At 39.9% G+C, this 16,933-nt stretch overlaps 1 protein-coding gene across 5 annotated transcripts in view; it reads left to right on the forward strand.

Moving 5' to 3' along the window:
- DISC1 (DISC1 scaffold protein) overlaps window positions 1-16,933 on the forward strand; it is a 427,730-nt gene that overhangs the window by 15,689 nt on the left and 395,108 nt on the right. The window lies entirely within an intron of this gene.

The following is a 16,933-nucleotide window of genomic DNA, read 5'->3' on the forward strand; positions in this document are numbered from 1 at the left end:
GCCCAGCAGTGGGATTGCTGGATCATAAGGCAGTTCTATTTCCAGTTTTTTAAGGAATCTCCACACTGTTCTCCATAGTGGCTGTACTAGTTTGCAATCCCACCAACAGTGTAAGAGGGTTCCCTTTTCTCCACACCCTCTCCAGCATTTATTATTTGTAGACTTTTGGATCGCAGCCATTCTGACTGGTGTGAAATGGTATCTCATAGTGGTTTTGATTTGCATTTCTCTGATAATGAGTGATGTTGAGCATCTTTTCATGTGTTTGTTAGCCATCTGTATGTCTTCTTTGGAGAAATGTCTATTTAGATCTTTGGCCCATTTTTTGATTGGGTCATTTATTTTTCTGGAGTTGAGCTGTAGGAGTTGCTTGTATATTTTTGAGATTAGTTGTTTGTCGGTTGCTTCATTTGCTATTATTTTCTCCCATTCTGAAGGCTGTCTTTTCACCTTGCTAATAGTTTCCTTTGATGTGCAGAAGCTTTTAAGTTTAATTAGGTCCCATTTGTTTATTTTTGCTTTTATTTCCAATATTCTGGGAGGTGGGTCATAGAGGATCCTGCTGTGATGTATGTCAGAGAGTGTTTTGCCTATGTTCTCCTCTAGGAGTTTTATAGTTTCTGGTCTTACGTTGAGATCTTTAATCCATTTTGAGTTTATTTTTGTATATGGTGTTAGAAAGTGTTCTAGTTTCATTCTTTTACAAGTGGTTGACCAGATTTCCCAGCACCACTTGTTAAAGAGATTGTTTTTAATCCATTGTATATTCTTGCCTCCTTTGTCAAAGATAAGGTGTCCATATGTGCGTGGATTTATCTCTGGGCTTTCTATTTTGTTCCATTAATCTATATTTCTGTCTTTGTGCCAGTACCATACTGTCTTGATAACTGTGGCTTTGTAGTAGAGCCTGAAGTCAGGTAGGTTGATTCCTCCAGTTCCATTTTTCTTTCTCAAGATCGCTTTGGCTATTCGAGGTTTTTTGTATTTCCATACAAATTGTGAAATTATTTGTTCTAGCTCTGTGAAGAATACTGTTGGTAGCTTGATAGGGATTGCATTGAATCTATAAATTGCTTTGGGTAGTATACTCATTTTCACTATATTGATTCTTCCAATCCATGAACATGGTGTATTTCTCCATCTATTAGTGTCCTCTTTGATTTCTTTCACCAGTGTTTTAGTTTTCTATATATAGGTCTTTAGTTTCTTTAGGTAGATATATTCCTAAGTATTTTATTCTTTTCGTTGCAATGGTGAATGGAATTGTTTCCTTAATTTCACTTTCTGTTTTCTCATTATTAGTGTATAGGAATGCAAGGGATTTCTGTGTGTTGATTTTATATCCTGCAACTTTACTATAATCATTGATTAGTTCTAGTAATTTTCTGGTGGAGTCTTTAGGGTTTTCTATGTAGAGGATCATGTCATCTGCAAATAGTGAGAGTTTTACTTCTTCTTTTCCAATTTGGATTCCTTTTATTTCTTTTTCTGCTCTGATTGCTGTGGCCAAAACTTCCAAAACTATGTTGAATAGTAATGGTGAAAGTGGGCACCCTTGTCTTGTTCCTGACTTTAGAGGAAATGCTTTCAATTTTTCACCATTGAGGATAATGTTTGCTGTGGGTTTGTCATATATAGCTTTTATTAGGTTGAGGTATGTTCCTTCTATTCCTGCTTTCTGGAGAGTTTTTATCATAAATGGGTGTTGAATTTTGTCAAAGGCTTTCTCTGCATCTATTGAGATAATCATATGGTTTTTGTTTTTCAATTTGTTAATGTGGTGTATTACATTGATTGATTTGCGGATATTGAAGAATCCTTGCATCCCTGGGATAAAGCCCACTTGGTCATGGTGTATGATCTTTTTAATGTGTTGTTGGATTCTGATTGCTAGAATTTTGTTTAGGATTTTTGCATCTATGTTCATCAGTGATATTGGCCTGTAGTTTTCTTTTTTTGTGGGATCTTTGTCAGGTTTTGGTATTAGGGTGATGGTGGCCTCATAGAATGAGTTTGGAAGTTTACCTTCCTCTGCAATTTTCTGGAAGAGTTTGAGCAGGATAGGTGTTAGCTCTTCTCTAAATTTTTGGTAGAATTCAGCTGTGAAGCCGTCTGGACCTGGGCTTTTGTTTGCTGGAAGATTTTTGATTACAGTTTCAATTTCCGTGCTTGTGATGGGTCTGTTAAGGTTTTCTATTTCTTCCTGTTCGAGTTTTGGAAAGTTGTACTTTTCTAAGAATTTGTCCATTTCTTCCTCGTTGTCCATTTTATTGGCATATAATTGTTGATAATAGTCTCTTATGATCCTTTGTATTTCTGTGTTGTCTGTTGTGATCTCTCCATTTTCGTTTCTAATTTTATTGATTTGATTTTTCTCCCTTTGTTTCTTGATGAGTCTGGCTAATGGTTTATCAATTTTATTTATCCTTTCAAAGAACCAGCTTTTGGCTTTGTTGATTTTTGCTATGGTCTCTTTTGTTTCTTTTGCATTTATTTCTGCTCTAATTTTTAAGATTTCTTTCCTTCTACTAACCCTGGGGTTCTTCATTTCTTCCTTTTCTAGTTGCTTTAGGTGTAGAGTTAGGTTATTTATTTGACTTTTTTCTTGTTTCTTGAGGTGTGCCTGTATTGCTATGAACTTTCCCCTTAGGACTGCTTTTACTGTGTCCCACAGGTTTTGGGTTGTTGTGTTTTAATTTTCATTCGTTTCTATGCAAATTTTGATTTCTTTTTTTATTTCTTCTGTGATTTGTTGGTTATTCAGCAGGGTGTTGTTCATCCTCCATATGTTGGAATTTTTAATAGTTTTTCTCCTGTAATTGAGATCTAATCTTACTGCATTGCAGTCAGAAAAGATGCTTGGAATGATTTCTATTTTTTTGAATTTACCAAGGCTAGCTTTATGGCCCAGGATGTGATCTATCCTGGAGAAAGTTCCATGTGCGCTTGAGAAAAAGGTGAAATTCATTGTTTTGGGATGAAATGTCCTATAGATATCAATTAGGTCTAACTGGTCTATTGTATCGTTTAAAGTTTGTGTTTCCTTGTTAATTTTCTGTTTAGTTGATCTATCCATAGGTGTGAGTGGGGTATTAAAGTCTCCCACTATTATTGTGTTATTGTTAATTTCTCCTTTCATACTTGTTAGCATTTGTCTTACATACTGCGGTGCTCCCGTGTTGGGTGCATATATATTTATAATTGTTATATCTTCTTCTTGGATTGATCCTTTGATCATTATGTAGTGACCTTCTTTGTCTCTTTTCACAGCCTTTGTTTTAAAGTCTATTTTATCTGATATGAGTATTGCTACTCCTGCTTTCTTTTGGTCCCTATTTGCATGGAAAATCTTTTTCCAGCCCTTCACTTTCAGTCTGTATGTGTCCCCTGTTTTGAGGTGGGTCTCTTGTAGACAACATATGTAGGGGTCTTGTTTTTGTATCTATTCAGCCAGTCTTTGTCTTTTGGTTGGGGCATTCAACCCATTTACGTTTAAGGTAATTACTGATAAGTATGATCCCATTGCCATTTACTTTATTGTTTGGGGTTCGAATTTATACACCATTTTTGTGTTTCCTGTCTAGAGAATATCCTTTAGTATTTGTTGGAGAGCTGGTTTGGTGGTGCAGAATTCTCTCAGTTTTTGCTTGTCTGAGAAGCTTTTGATTTCTCCTTCATACTTGAATGAAATCCTTGCTGGGTACAATAATCTGGGCTGTAGGTTATTTTCTTTCATCATTTTAAGTATGTCTTGCCATTCCCTCCTGGCTTGAAGAGTTTCTATTGAAAGATCAGCTGTTATCCTTATGGGAATTCCCTTGTGTGTTATTTGTTGTTTTTCCCTTGCTGCTTTTAATATTTGTTCTTTGTGTTTGATCTTTGTTAATTTGATTAATATGTGTCTTGGGGTGTTTCGCCTTGGGTTTATCCTGTTTGGGATTCTCTGGGTTTCTTGGACTTGGGTGATTATTTCCTTCCCCAGTTTAGGGAAGTTTTCAACTATTATCTCCTCAAGTATTTTCTCATGGTCTTTCTTTTTGTCTTCTTCTTCTGGAACCCCTATGATTCGAATGTTGTAGCGTTTAATATTGTCCTGGAGGTCTCTGAGATTGTCCTCATTTCTTTTAATTCGTTTTTCTTTTATTCTCTCTGATTCATTTATTTCTACCATTCTATCTTCTAATTCACTAATCCTATCTTCTGCCTCTGTTATTCTACTATTTGTTGCCTCCAGAGTGTTTTTAATTTCATTTATTGCATTATTCATTATATATTGACTCTTTTTTATTTCTTCTAGGTCCTTGTTAAACCTTCCTTGCATCTTCTCAATCCTTGTCTCCAAGCTATTTATCTGTGATTCCATTTTAATTTCAAGATTTTGAATCAATTTCACTATCATTATTCGGAATTCTTTACCAGGTAGATTCCCTATCTCTTCCTCTTTTGTTTGGTTTGGTGGGCATTTATCCTGTTCCTTTATCTGCTGGCTATTCCTCTGTCTCTTCATCTTGTTTAAATTGCTGAGTTTGGGGTGTCCTTTCTGTATTCTGGCAGTTTGTGGAGTTCTCTTTATTGTGGCTTTTCCTCGCTGTGTGTGGGTTTGTACAGGTGGCTTGTCAAGGTTTCCTGGTTAGGGAAGCTTGTGTCGGTGTTCTGATGGGTGGAGCTGTATTTCTTCTCTTTGTTCAGTCACGCTCCTTTCAAAGAGTTGGATTGCTTTTCTGGGTGCCTGATGTCCTCTGCCGGCATTCAGAAGTTGTTTTGTGGAATTTACTCGACGTTTAAATGCTCTTTTGATGAATTTGTGGGGGAGAAAGTGTTCTCCCCATCCTACTCCTCCGCCATCTTGGCTCCTCCCTCCCATGGGGATGGTCTTGATCCCTGTCTCCTGTACAATGTCACGAACCTATGTCCATAGTTCATCAGGCACTCTCTCAGATTTAGTCCCTTAAATCTATTTGTCACATCCACTGTATAATCATAAGGGATTTGATTTAGGTCATACCTGAATGGTCTAGTAGTTTTCCCTACTTTCTTCAATTTAAGTTTGAATTTGGCAATAAGGAGTTCATGATCTGAGCCACAGTCAGCTTCCGGTCTTGTTTTTGCTGACTGTATAGAGCTTCTCCATCTTTGGCTGCAGAGAATATAATCAATCTGATTTTGGTGTTGACCATCTGGTGATGTCCATGTGTAGAGTCTTCTCTTGTGTTGTTGGAAGAGGATGTTTGCTATGACTAGTGTGTTCTCTTGGCAAAACTCTATTGGCCTTTGCCCTGCTTCATTCCGTACTCCAAGGCCAAATTTGCCTGTTACTCCAGGTGTTTCCTACTTTTGCTTTCCAGTCCCCTATAATGAAAAGGACATCTTTTTTGGGTGTTAGTTCTAAAAGGTCTTGGAGGTCTTCATAGAACCTTTGAACTTCAGCGTTACTGGTTGGTGCATAGGCTTGGATTACCATGATATTGAATGGTTTGCCTTGGAAATGAACAGAGATCATTCTGTCGTTTTTGAGATTGCGTCCAAGTACTGCATTTCAGACTCTTTTGTTGACCATGATGGCTACTCCATTTCTTCTAAGGGATTCCTGCCTGCGGTAGTAGATATAATGGTCATCTGAGTTAAATTCACCCATTCCAGTCCCTTTTAGTTCGCTGATTCCTAGAATGTCAACGTTCACTCTTGCCATCTTGTGTTTGACCACTTCCAATTTGCCTTGATTCATAGACCTAACATTCCAGGTTCCTATGCAATATTGCTCTTTACATCACCAAACCTGTCACATCCACAGCTGGGTATTGTTTTTGCTTTGGCTCCATTCCTTCGTTCTTTCTGGAGTTATTTCTCCACTTACCTCCAGTAGCATATTGGGGACCTACTGACCTGGGGAGGTCCTCTTTCAGTATCCTATCATTTTGCCTTTTCATACTGTTCATGGGGTTCTCAAGGCAAGAATACTGAAGTGGTTTGCCATTCTCTTCTCCAGTGGACCACATTCTCTCAGACCTCTCCACCATAACCCGTCCATCTTGGGTCAGCCATAATTATACATATATCCCCTCCCTGTTGAGCCCCCTTCCTTTCCTTCACATCCCACCCCTCTAGGTCATCACTGAGGACCAGACTGGGCTCCCTGTGTTAATCAGCAACTTGTCACCAACTATCCATTTTGCACATGATAGTGTATATATGCTGATGCTAATTTTTTTCCATTAGACTCACTCATTTCCTTCCCCACTGTAATTTTGAAGATGGTTTACTTACGTATTGACTTCCACACGTGTATATAACATGGGCTGCTCTTTATCTAGAAAGAGAGGTACTAGTTTTCCATCTATAGGAACTGTGTCAATTTCTTGGCTGTGTGTTACATTTGCTCAATTTCACAGATATGCTCTTCTCAGGAGGCTCGGTGATGTCTGTTGCACACCTTTCCCAGGCTAGGGGAGGCCCACGGCAGTCTGGGGTGACAGGAAGGGAAGTGTGTCAAGCTGATCCCACACTGATGACCTCATCCTCTGCCCAGCTGCCTTATTGGCCCTGGGGATTGCACGATGAGTTCTGAACTATTTCCCCACAGTGCAGCTTTTGTGTGTCTGCCTCGACTTGGCTCAGATAGTCATTTGAACAGAAAGATGGGCAAATTCTGTCATTTAAATACAACTGCTATATTTTCTTGACTTTATGATTTGGGATTATTTAAGTACATTCATTCTAATATTTATTGTATCAAAATGTTTTTTGACATTTTTCTGAAAAGCATAAGGTGATATACAAGGAGAGCTAATGATACCACTCTTGTTTTTCCCATTTTGCTGAGGTGGAATAGGGCTTAGTGAAAATAATATGAAATATCCCAAGGGGGTTACTGACCTCCAGCTGATGTTGGGATACATTTATATGGACTCTGCTTTTATTTATTTTAAAATTATTTATTTATTTATTAAAAATGATTTAATTTATTTTAATTGGAGGCTAATTACTTTACAATATTGTAGTGGTTTATGCCATACATTGACATGAATCAACCATGGTTGTACATGTCTTCCCCATCCTGAATCCCACCTCCAACCTCCCTCCCCATCCCATCCCTCAGGGTCATCCCAGTGTACCAGCCCCGAGCACCCTGTCTCATGCATCGAACCTGGACTGGTGATCTGTTTCACATATGACAATATACATGTTTCAATGCTATTCTGTCAAATCATCTCACCCTTGCCTTCTCCCACCAAAACAGCCCAAAAGACTATTCTTTACATCTGTGTCTCTTTTGCTGTCTCGCATATAGGGTCATGGTTACCATCTTTCTAAATTCCATGTATGTATGTGTTAGTATACTGTATTGGTGTTCTTCTTTCTGATTTACTTCACTCTGTATAATAGGCTCCAGTTTCATCCACCTCATTAGAATGGACTCAAATGCATTTTTTTAAATGGCTGAGTAATATTCCATTGTGTATATGTACCACAGCTTTCATATCCATTCTTCTGCTGATGGACATTTAGGTTGCTTCCATGTCCTGGCTATTATAAACAGTGCTGTGATGAACATTGGGGTACACGTGTCTCTTTCAATTCTGGTTGCCTCGGTGTGTATGCCCAGCAGTGGGATTGCTGGGTCATATGGCAGTTGTATTTTCAATTTTTTAAGGAATCTCCACACTGTTCTCCATAGTGGCTGTACTAGTTTGCATTCCCACCAACAGTGTAAGAGGGTTTCCTTTTTTCTGCACCCTCTCTAACATTTATTGTTTGTACTTTTTGATAGCAGCCATTCTGACTGGTGTGAGATGGTACCTCATTGTGATTTTGATTTGCATTTCTCTGATAATGAATGCCATGGCACCCCACTCCAGTACTCTTGCCTGGAAAATCCCATGGGCGGAGGAGCCTGGAAGGCTGCAGTCCATGGGGTCGTTAAGAGTCAGACATGACTGAGCGACTTCACTTTCTCTTTTCATCTTCATGCATTGGAGAAGGAAATGGCAACCCACTCCAGTGTTCTTGCCTGGAGAATCCCAGGGATGGGAGAGCCTGGTGGGCTGCCATTTATGGGGTCGTACAGAGTCGGACACGACTGAAGGGACTTAGCAGCAGCAGCAGTATTGCATTGTCGGAGAAGGCAATGGCACCCCACTCCAGTACTCTTGCCTGTAAAGTCCCATGGACGGAGGAGCCTGGTAGGCGGCAGTCCATGGGGTCGCACAGAGTCAGACACGGCTGAGTGACTTCACTTTCACTTTTCACTTTCATGCATTGGAGAAGGAAATGGCAACCCACTCCAGTGTTCTTACCTGGAGAATCCCAGGGACGGGGAAGCCTGGTGGGCTGCCATCTATGGGGTCACACAGAGTCAGACATGACTGAAGTGACTTAGCAGATAATGAGTGATGTTGAACATCTTTTCATGTGCTTGTTAGCCGTCTGTAGGTCTTCATTGGACAAATGTCCATTTAGTTCTTTGGCCCATTTTTTTGATTGGATCGTTTATTTTTCTGGAATTGAGCTGCAGGAGCTGCTTGTATATTTTTGAGATTAGTTCTTTGTCAGTTGCTTTGTTTGCTATTATTTTCTCCCATTCTGAAGGCTGTCTTTTCACCTTGCTTATAGTTTCCTTCGTTGTGCCAAAGCTTTTAAGTTTAATTAGGTACCATTTGTTTATTTTTGCTTTTATTTCCATTACTCTGGAAGGTGGGTCATAGAGGATCCTGCTGTGATTTATGTCAGAGAGTGTTTTGTCTATGTTTTCCTCTAGGAGTTTTATAGTTTCTGGTCTTATATTTAGATCTTCAATCCATTTTGAGTTTATTTCTGTGTATGGTGTTAGAAAGTGTTTTAGTTTCATTCTTTCACAAGTGGTTGACCAGTTTCCCCAGCACAACTTGTTAAAGAGATTGTCTTTTATCCATTGTATATTCTTGCCTCCTTTGTCAAAGAAACGGTGTCCATAGGTGTGTGGATTTATCTCTGGTCTTTCTATTTTTTTTCATTGATCTATATTTCTGTCTTTGTGCCAGTACCATACTGTCTTGATGACTGTAGCTTGTAGTATAGTCTGAAGTCAGGCAGGTTGATTCCTCCAGTTCCATTCTTCTTTCTCAAGATTGCTTTGGCTATTCAAGGTTTTTTTGTATTTCCATACAAATTGTGAAGTTATTTGTTCTAGTTCTCTGAAAAATACAGATGGTAGCTTGATTAGGATTGCACTGAATCTATAGATTGCTTTGGGTAGTATACTCATTTTCACTATATTGATTCTTTCGATCCATGAACATGGTGTATTTCTCCATTTATTTGTGTCATCTTTGATTTCTTTCATTGGTATTTTATAGTTTTCTATATATAGGTCTTTTGTTTCTTTAGGTAGATTTATTCCTAAATATTTTATTCTTTTTGTTGCAATGGTGAATGGAATTGTTTTCTTAATTTCACTTTCTGTTTTCTCATTGTTAGTGTATAGGAATGAAAGGGATTTATGTGTGTTAATTTTACATCCTGCAACTTAACTATATTCACTGATTAGCTCTAGTAATTTTCTGGTGGAGTCTTTAGGATTTTCTGTGTAGAGGATCACATCATCTGCAAACAGTGTGAGTTTTACTTCTTATTTTCCAATCTGGATTCCTTTTATTTCTTTTTCTTCCCTGATTGCTGTGGCTAAAACCTCCAAAACTATGTTGAATAGTAGTGGTGAGAGTGGGCACCCTTGTCTTGTCTGACTTTAGGGGAAATGCCCTCAATTTTTCACCATTGAGGATAATGTTTGCTGTGGGTTTATCACATATGGCTTTTATTATGTTGAGGTATGTTCCTTCTATGCCTGCTTTCTGGAGGTTTTTTTTTTTTTTTTAATCATAAATGGATGTTGAATTTTGTCAAAGGTTTTCTCTGTATCTATTGAGATAATCATATGGTTTTTATCTTTCAATTTGTTAATATGGTGTATTACATTGATTGATTTGTGGATATTGAAGAATCCTTGCATCCCTGGGATAAAGCCCACTTGGTCATGATGTATGATCTTTTTAATATCCTGTTGGATTCTGTTTGCTAGAATTTTGTTAAGGATTTTTGCATCTATGTTCATTGGTGATATTGGCCTGTAGTTTTCTTTTTTTGTGGCATCTTTGTCTGGTTTTGGTATTCTATGATGGTGGCCTCATAGACTGAGTTTGGGAGTTTACCTTCCTCTGAAGTTTTCTGTAAGAGTTTGAGTAGGATGGGTGTTAGTTTTTCTCTAAATTTTTGGTAGAATTCAGCTGTGAAGCCATCTGGTCCTGGACTTTTTTTTGTTGGAAGATTTCTGATTATAATTTCAATTTCCGTGCTTGTGATGGGTCAGTTAAGATTTTCTATTTCTTCCTGGCTCAGTTTTGGAAAGTTATACTTTTCTAAGAATTTGTCCATTTCTTCCAAGTTATCCATTTTATTGGCATATAGTTGCTGATAGTAGTCTCTTATGATCCTTTGTATTTCTGTGTTGTCTGTTGTGATTTCTCCATTTTCATTTCTAATTTTGTTGATTTGATTCTTTCCCCTTTTTTTCTTGATGAGTCTGGCTAATGGTTTGTCTATTTTATTTATCTTCTCAAAGAACCAGCTTTTAGCTTTGTTGATTTTGGCTATGGTCTCTGTTGTTTCTTTTGCATTTATTTCTGCCCTAATTTTTGTGATTTCTTTCCTTCTACTAACCCTGGAGTACTTCATTTCTTCTTTTTCTAGTTGCTTTAGGTGTACAGTTAGGTTATTTATTTGATTTTTCTCCTGTTTCTTGAGGTGGGCTTGTATTGGTATGAACCTTCCCCTTAGCACTGCTTTTACTGAATCCCATAGGTTTTGGGTTGTTGTGTTTTCATTTTCATTCATTTCTATGCATATTTTGATTTCTTTTTTTATTTCTTCTATGATTTGTTGGCTATTCAGAAGCGTGTTGTTTAGCCTCCATATGTTTGTATTTTTAATAGTTTTTTCCTGTAGTTGACATCTAATCTTATTGCATTGTGATCAGAAAAGATGCTTGAGATGATTTCAATTTTTTTGAATTTACCAAGGCTAGATTTATGGCTTGGGATGTGATCTATCCTGGAGAATGCTCCATGTGCACTTGAGAAAAAGGTGGAATTCATTGTTTTGGGGTGAAATGTCCTATAGATATCAATTAGGTCTAACTGGCCCATTGTATCATTTAAAGTTTGTGTTTCCTTGCTAATTTTCTGTTTAGTTGATCTATCCATAGGTGTGAGTGGGGTATTAAAGTATCCCAATATTATGGTGTTACTGTTAATTTCCCCTTTCATACTTGTTAGCATTTGTCTTACATATTGCAGTGCTCCTATGTTGGGTGCATATATATATTATAATTGTTATATCTTCTTCTTGGATTGATCCTTTGATCATTATGTAGTGTCCTTCTTTGTCTCTTTACACAGCCTTTATTTCAAAGTCTATTTTATCTGATATGAGTATTGCTACTCCTGCTTTCTTTTGGTCTCCATTTGCGTGAAATATCTTTTTCCAGCCCTTCACTTTCAGTCTGTATGTGTCCCTTATTTTGAGGTGGGTCTCTTGTAGATAGCATATATAGGGGTCTTGTTTTTGTATCCATTCAGCCAGTCTTTGTCTTGGGGCATTCAGCCTATTTACATTTAAGGTAATTATTGATAAGTATGATCCCGTTGCCATTTACTTTGTTGTTTTAGGCTCGAGTTTATAAACCTTTTCTGTGTTTCCTGTCTAGAGAAGATCCTTTGGCATTTGTTGAAGAGCTGGTTTGGTGGTGCTGAATTCTCTCAGCTTTTGCTTGTCTGTAAAGCTTTTGATTCTCCATATTTGAATGAGACCCTTGCTGGTTCAGTAATCTGGGTTGTCCTTTTTTCTCTTTCAGTCTTATTCTTACAGTAGCCTCAAGACTTCTCCATCTATACAGCACTAATGATAAAACATCTAGGTTAATGGTGAAAAGATTCTCCACAGCGAGGAACATCCAGAGAGGTTCACAGAGTTACATGGAGAAGAGAAGAGGAAGGAGGGAGATAGAGGTGACTAGGAAGAGAAGAGGGGGAGTCAAAAGGAGACCAATCTAGCCTGTGATCAGTTCCCTAAATGTTCTCCACAGCTCGGGACACCCAAAGAAATTCACAAGAGTTAAGTAGAGAAGAGAAGGGGGAGGGAGGAGATAGAGGTGACCTGGGAGAGAAAAAGGAGTCAAAAGGGAAGAGAGCACTCAAGCCAGTAATCACACTCCTAAGTAAAAATGGGTACTGAAGATTGGATTCTTTAAGGTACAGAATTGATAACAAATACCAAAAAAGCAAAGATTAAAAATCTAGAGTAGAGGTTAGACTCTCAAAAATATAATATTAAAAAAAAAAAAAAACAAAGTCGCAAAAGTTATAAAAATATATGAAATTTGCTTTAAAAATAGGGTTTTTTTTTTTTGCAAGGTAATAGTAGGTTTTAAAAATGAAAATCAAAAGGAGTAATGAACTTAAAAATTAAAAAAAATTTTTTTAAGTGATAATAGAAAAATATATATAGGAATTTCTCTGAAGCTGTTGAGGGCAATGTGGGGTCAGTTCAGTTCCAGTGTGTACTTCTTCTCAAGGTCTACAGGCCCCTTCCAATGTAGCCAATGCTGCTGCTGCTGCTGCTAAGTCGCTTCAGTCTTGTCCGACTCTGTGCGACCCCAGAGACGGCAGCCCACCAGGCTCCCCTGTCCCTGGGATTCTCCAGGCAAGAACACTGGAGTGGGTTGCCATTTCCTTCTCCAATGCATGAAAGTTAAAAGTGGAAGTGAAGTCGTTTAGTCATGTCCGACTCCTAGCGACCCTGTGGACTGCAGCCTACCAGGCTCCTCCGTCCACGGGATTTTTCAGGCAAGAGTACTGGAGTGGGGTGCCATCGCCTTCTCCCATAGCCAGTGCTAACAGGGTTTTAATCTATTGCACTTGTCACTTTCAAAGTGGTTCTCTCCGTTTATTTTGGCTTCCTCTGTTTGCCAAGTCTTTTCAGTATCTAACTTCCGCCTTGACACAAGGGGGCGAAGGTAGTCACTTATTTAGGCTCACTTGTTCAGTTGTGCGGCCGGGAGGGAGGAACACTGCAAACAAATATCCCTGGCGTGTGTGGGGAGTGCTTGCAGTGTCTGGGCCACACTGGGGTTGCCCCTGCTCACAGCGTGTGTGCTTTCCTGGTCTACACTGCTCAGGCTCCAGGTTGTTCTGCTGGAGAACTGTCTAAGGCGGGCCCTGAGATGCGTGCACTTCCCAGGTATAAGCCGCTCAGGTTCAGGTTCTCAGGTACTCTTCAAGGGCACAGACTTAGTTGGGTCTGCGTTTTGTGCCCTTCCGAGGTCTGAGAAGCTCAGGCGACCAGGTGCTTGGCGAGCGCACTCTCCCCAGGTAGGCGGTGCGTCTTATCGCCTCCCCAGTCCCAGCCGCTGGGGAGTGCCGTCTCAGGTGTGCCGTGTGTCTCCTCTGGGGAGCTGATCTCTGGCTGCGACCTTCCTGGTGGATGTCAACCGCCCAGAATCCCAGGAAGAGTTGGTTAGCAACTGGAAGCCTGCTCGCAGTTTGGTAGAGGATGCCGTCTCTGGGGCCGAGTTTGCCCCTTTCCGGCTCTGGCTGTCACCTGCCTGCCTCCCTGTCTCTGGCAGGGGATGGGCCTTTCTGCAGTCGGCTGGCTCTCCTCTGATACGTATTCAGTCCTTTGTTCTGTGAGCAGGCCCGGCAGTGCCTTAGGTTACAGCTTTTCGCAGGAAAGTTCTCTCTCTCTTTCCTCTTTTTTTCCTCTCCCTCTGGCTATCCCCTTCCTGGGTGCTTGGTGTCCTCCGCCTGTGTTCTGAAGTTGTCTTGTGGAATTTGCTCTGTGGTCAAATGATCTTTCGATGACTTTGTGGGGGAGAAAGTGGTCTCCCCATCCTATTCCTCCGCCATCTTAGGACCACCCCTGGACTCTGCTTTTAAAATTGTATTCTGCTTTTAAAGGAGTATACAATCCTTAAAGAAAAACAACAACAGAAAAACGGTTGTTGTTGTTTAGTTGCTCAGTTGTGTCTGGCTCTTTGTCACCTGATAGACTATAACCCACCAGGCTTCTGTAGCCCTCCTCTCCATGGGATTTCCCATGCCAGAATGCTGGAGTGGGTTGTCATTTCCTTCTCCAGGGAATCTTCCCAACCCAGGGATCGAACCATCGTCTCCTGCATTGGCAGGTGGATTCTTTACTGCTGAGCCACCTGGGAAAAAAACAATATCATATCCAAATTAGGAGACTGCCTTTCCCAATAAAATGATTAATTATTCACCATTACAGAGCCAGGAAGGGGTGAGTCAAGCAGAAATTTAGTGGAAGGAGAGAAACATTAGTCTGGGCTGAATCAGTTCAGTTCAGTCACTCAGTCGTGTCCGACTCTTTGCGACCCCATGAATCGCAGCATGCCAGGCCTCCCTGTCCATCACCAACTCCCGGAGTTCACTCAAACTCACGTCCATTGAGTCAGTGATGCCATCCAGCCATCTCATCCTCTGTCATCCCCTTCTCTTCCTGCCCCCAATCACTCCCAGCATCAGAGTCTTTTACAATGAGTCAACTCTTCGCATGAGGTGGCCAAAGTATTGGAGTTTTCCAAAGAACATCCAGGACTGATCTCCTTTAGAATGAACTGGTTGGATCTCCTTGCAGTCCAAGGGGCTCTCAAGAGTCTTCTCCAACACCGCAGTTAAAAAGCATCAATTCTTCAGCGCTCAGCCTTCTTCACAGTCCAACTCTCACCTGGGCTGAATATCCTTGTCTTATTTATCTTCTTATCATTTGTGTTAGATCTGTAGTAGGAGTAAAGACTTACTGAATTGCGTTGGCTTAAGCTAACATGCATAATTTGGCCACTGTGGCATGCAGGAGAATTGCTTTCCAACCAGTGGTGGGTCCAGAAACGTGGCCTGGGGAGGCTTAAGCAGCATCTGGGTTAGAAAAGGCGGGATGCAGCATGTGTCTTAAAAAGTTGCTTCTGCATGCAAACACACTATATAAACATGTTCTTTTTTTTTTTTTTTTTTTGACCACAGTATGCAACATGTAGGATCTTCGCTCCAGACCAGGAGTTGAACCCATGCCCTGTACCTTGGAAACACAGAGTCTTAACCACTGGACCTCCACAGAAGGCCTTCAGTTCAATTGCTCAGTCATGTCTGACTCTTTGTGACCCCATGGACTATAGCACACCAGGCTTCCCTGTCCATCACTAACTCCCAGAGCTTGCTGAAACTTATGTCCATCAAGTCAGTGATGCTATCCAACCATCTCATCCTCTGTTGTCCCCTTTTCTCTCCTGCCTTCAATCTTGCCCAGCATCAGGGTCTTTTCCAGTGAATCAGTTCTTCACATCAGGTGGCCAAAGTATTGGAGTTTCAGCTTCAACATCAGTCCTTCCAATGAATATTCAGGACTGATTACCTTTACAACTGATTTCAGGACTGATTTCCTTTCCAACACCACAGTTCAAAAGCATCAATTCTTTGGCACTCAGCTTTCTTTATAGTCCAACTCTCACATCTGTACATGACTTCTGGAAAAACCATAGCTTTGACTAGACGGACCTTTGTTGGTAAAGTAATATATCTGCTTTTTAGTATGCTGTCCAGGTTTATCATAGCTTTTCTTCCAAGGAGCAAGCGTCTTTTAATTTCATGGCTGCAGTCACCATCTGCAGTGATTTTGGAGCCCAAGAAAATAAAGTCTGTTACTATTTCCATTGTTTTCCCATCTATTTGCAATGAAGAGATGGGACTGGATGCCATGACCTTAGATTTTTTAATGTTAAGTTTTAAGTCAACTTTTTCACTCTCCTCTTTCACTTTCATCAAGAGGCTCTTAAGTTCTTCACTTTCTGCCAGAAGGGTGGTGTAATCTGCATATTTGAGGTTATTGATATTTCTACCTGCAATCTTGATTCCAGCTTGTGCTTCATCCAGTCTGGCATTTCACATGATGTTCTCTGCAGAGAAGTTAAATAAGCAGAGTGACAATATACAGCCTTGTGGTGCTCCTTTCCCAGTTGGAACCAGTCTGTTGTTCCATGTCTGGTTCTAACTCTTGCTTCTTGACCTGCATACAGATTTCTCAGGAGGCAGTCCAGGTGGTCTGGTATTCTCATCTGTTAAAAAATTTTCCACAGTTTTTGTGATCCACACAATCAAAGGGTTTGGTGTAGTCAATAAAGCAGAAATAGATGTTTTTCTGGAATTCTCTTGCTTTTTTGATGATCTTTGGTTTGATCATTTGATCAAATTTGATCTCTGATTCCTCTGCCTTTTTAAAATCCAGCTTGAACATCAGGAAGTTCTCTATTCATGTACTGTTGAAGCCTAGCTTGAAGAGTTTTGAACATTACTTTGCTAGTGTGTGAAATGATTGCAATTGTGTGGTAGTTTAAACATTCTTTGGCATTGCCTTTCTTTGGGATTGGAATGAAAACTGACCTTTTCCAGTCCTGTGGCCACTGCTGAGTTTTCCAAATTTGCTGGCATATTGAGTGCAGCACTTTCACAGCATCATCTTTTAGGATTTGAAATATCTCAACTGGAATTCCATCACCTCCACTAACTTTGTTCGTAGTGATGCTTCCTAAGGCCCATTTGACTTCGCATTCCAGGATGTCCAGCTCTAGGTGAGTGATCACACCATTGTGGTTATCTGGGTCATGGAGATTTTCCTTGTATAGTTTTTCTGTGTATTCTTGCCACCTCTTCTTAACATCTTCTGCTTCTGTTAGGTCCATACCATTTCTGTCCTTTATTGTGCCCATCTTTGCATTAAATGTTCCCTTGGTATCTCTAATTTTTTTTGAAGAGATCTCTAGTCTTTCCCATTCTATTATTTTCCTCTATTTCTTTACATTGATTGCTGAGGAAGGCTTTCTTATCTCTCCTTGCTA

The sequence above is a fragment of the Bos indicus genome, chromosome 28 (genome assembly GCF_029378745.1).
Source record: "Bos indicus isolate NIAB-ARS_2022 breed Sahiwal x Tharparkar chromosome 28, NIAB-ARS_B.indTharparkar_mat_pri_1.0, whole genome shotgun sequence".
In the NCBI taxonomy this organism is placed as follows: Eukaryota; Metazoa; Chordata; class Mammalia; order Artiodactyla; family Bovidae; genus Bos; species Bos indicus.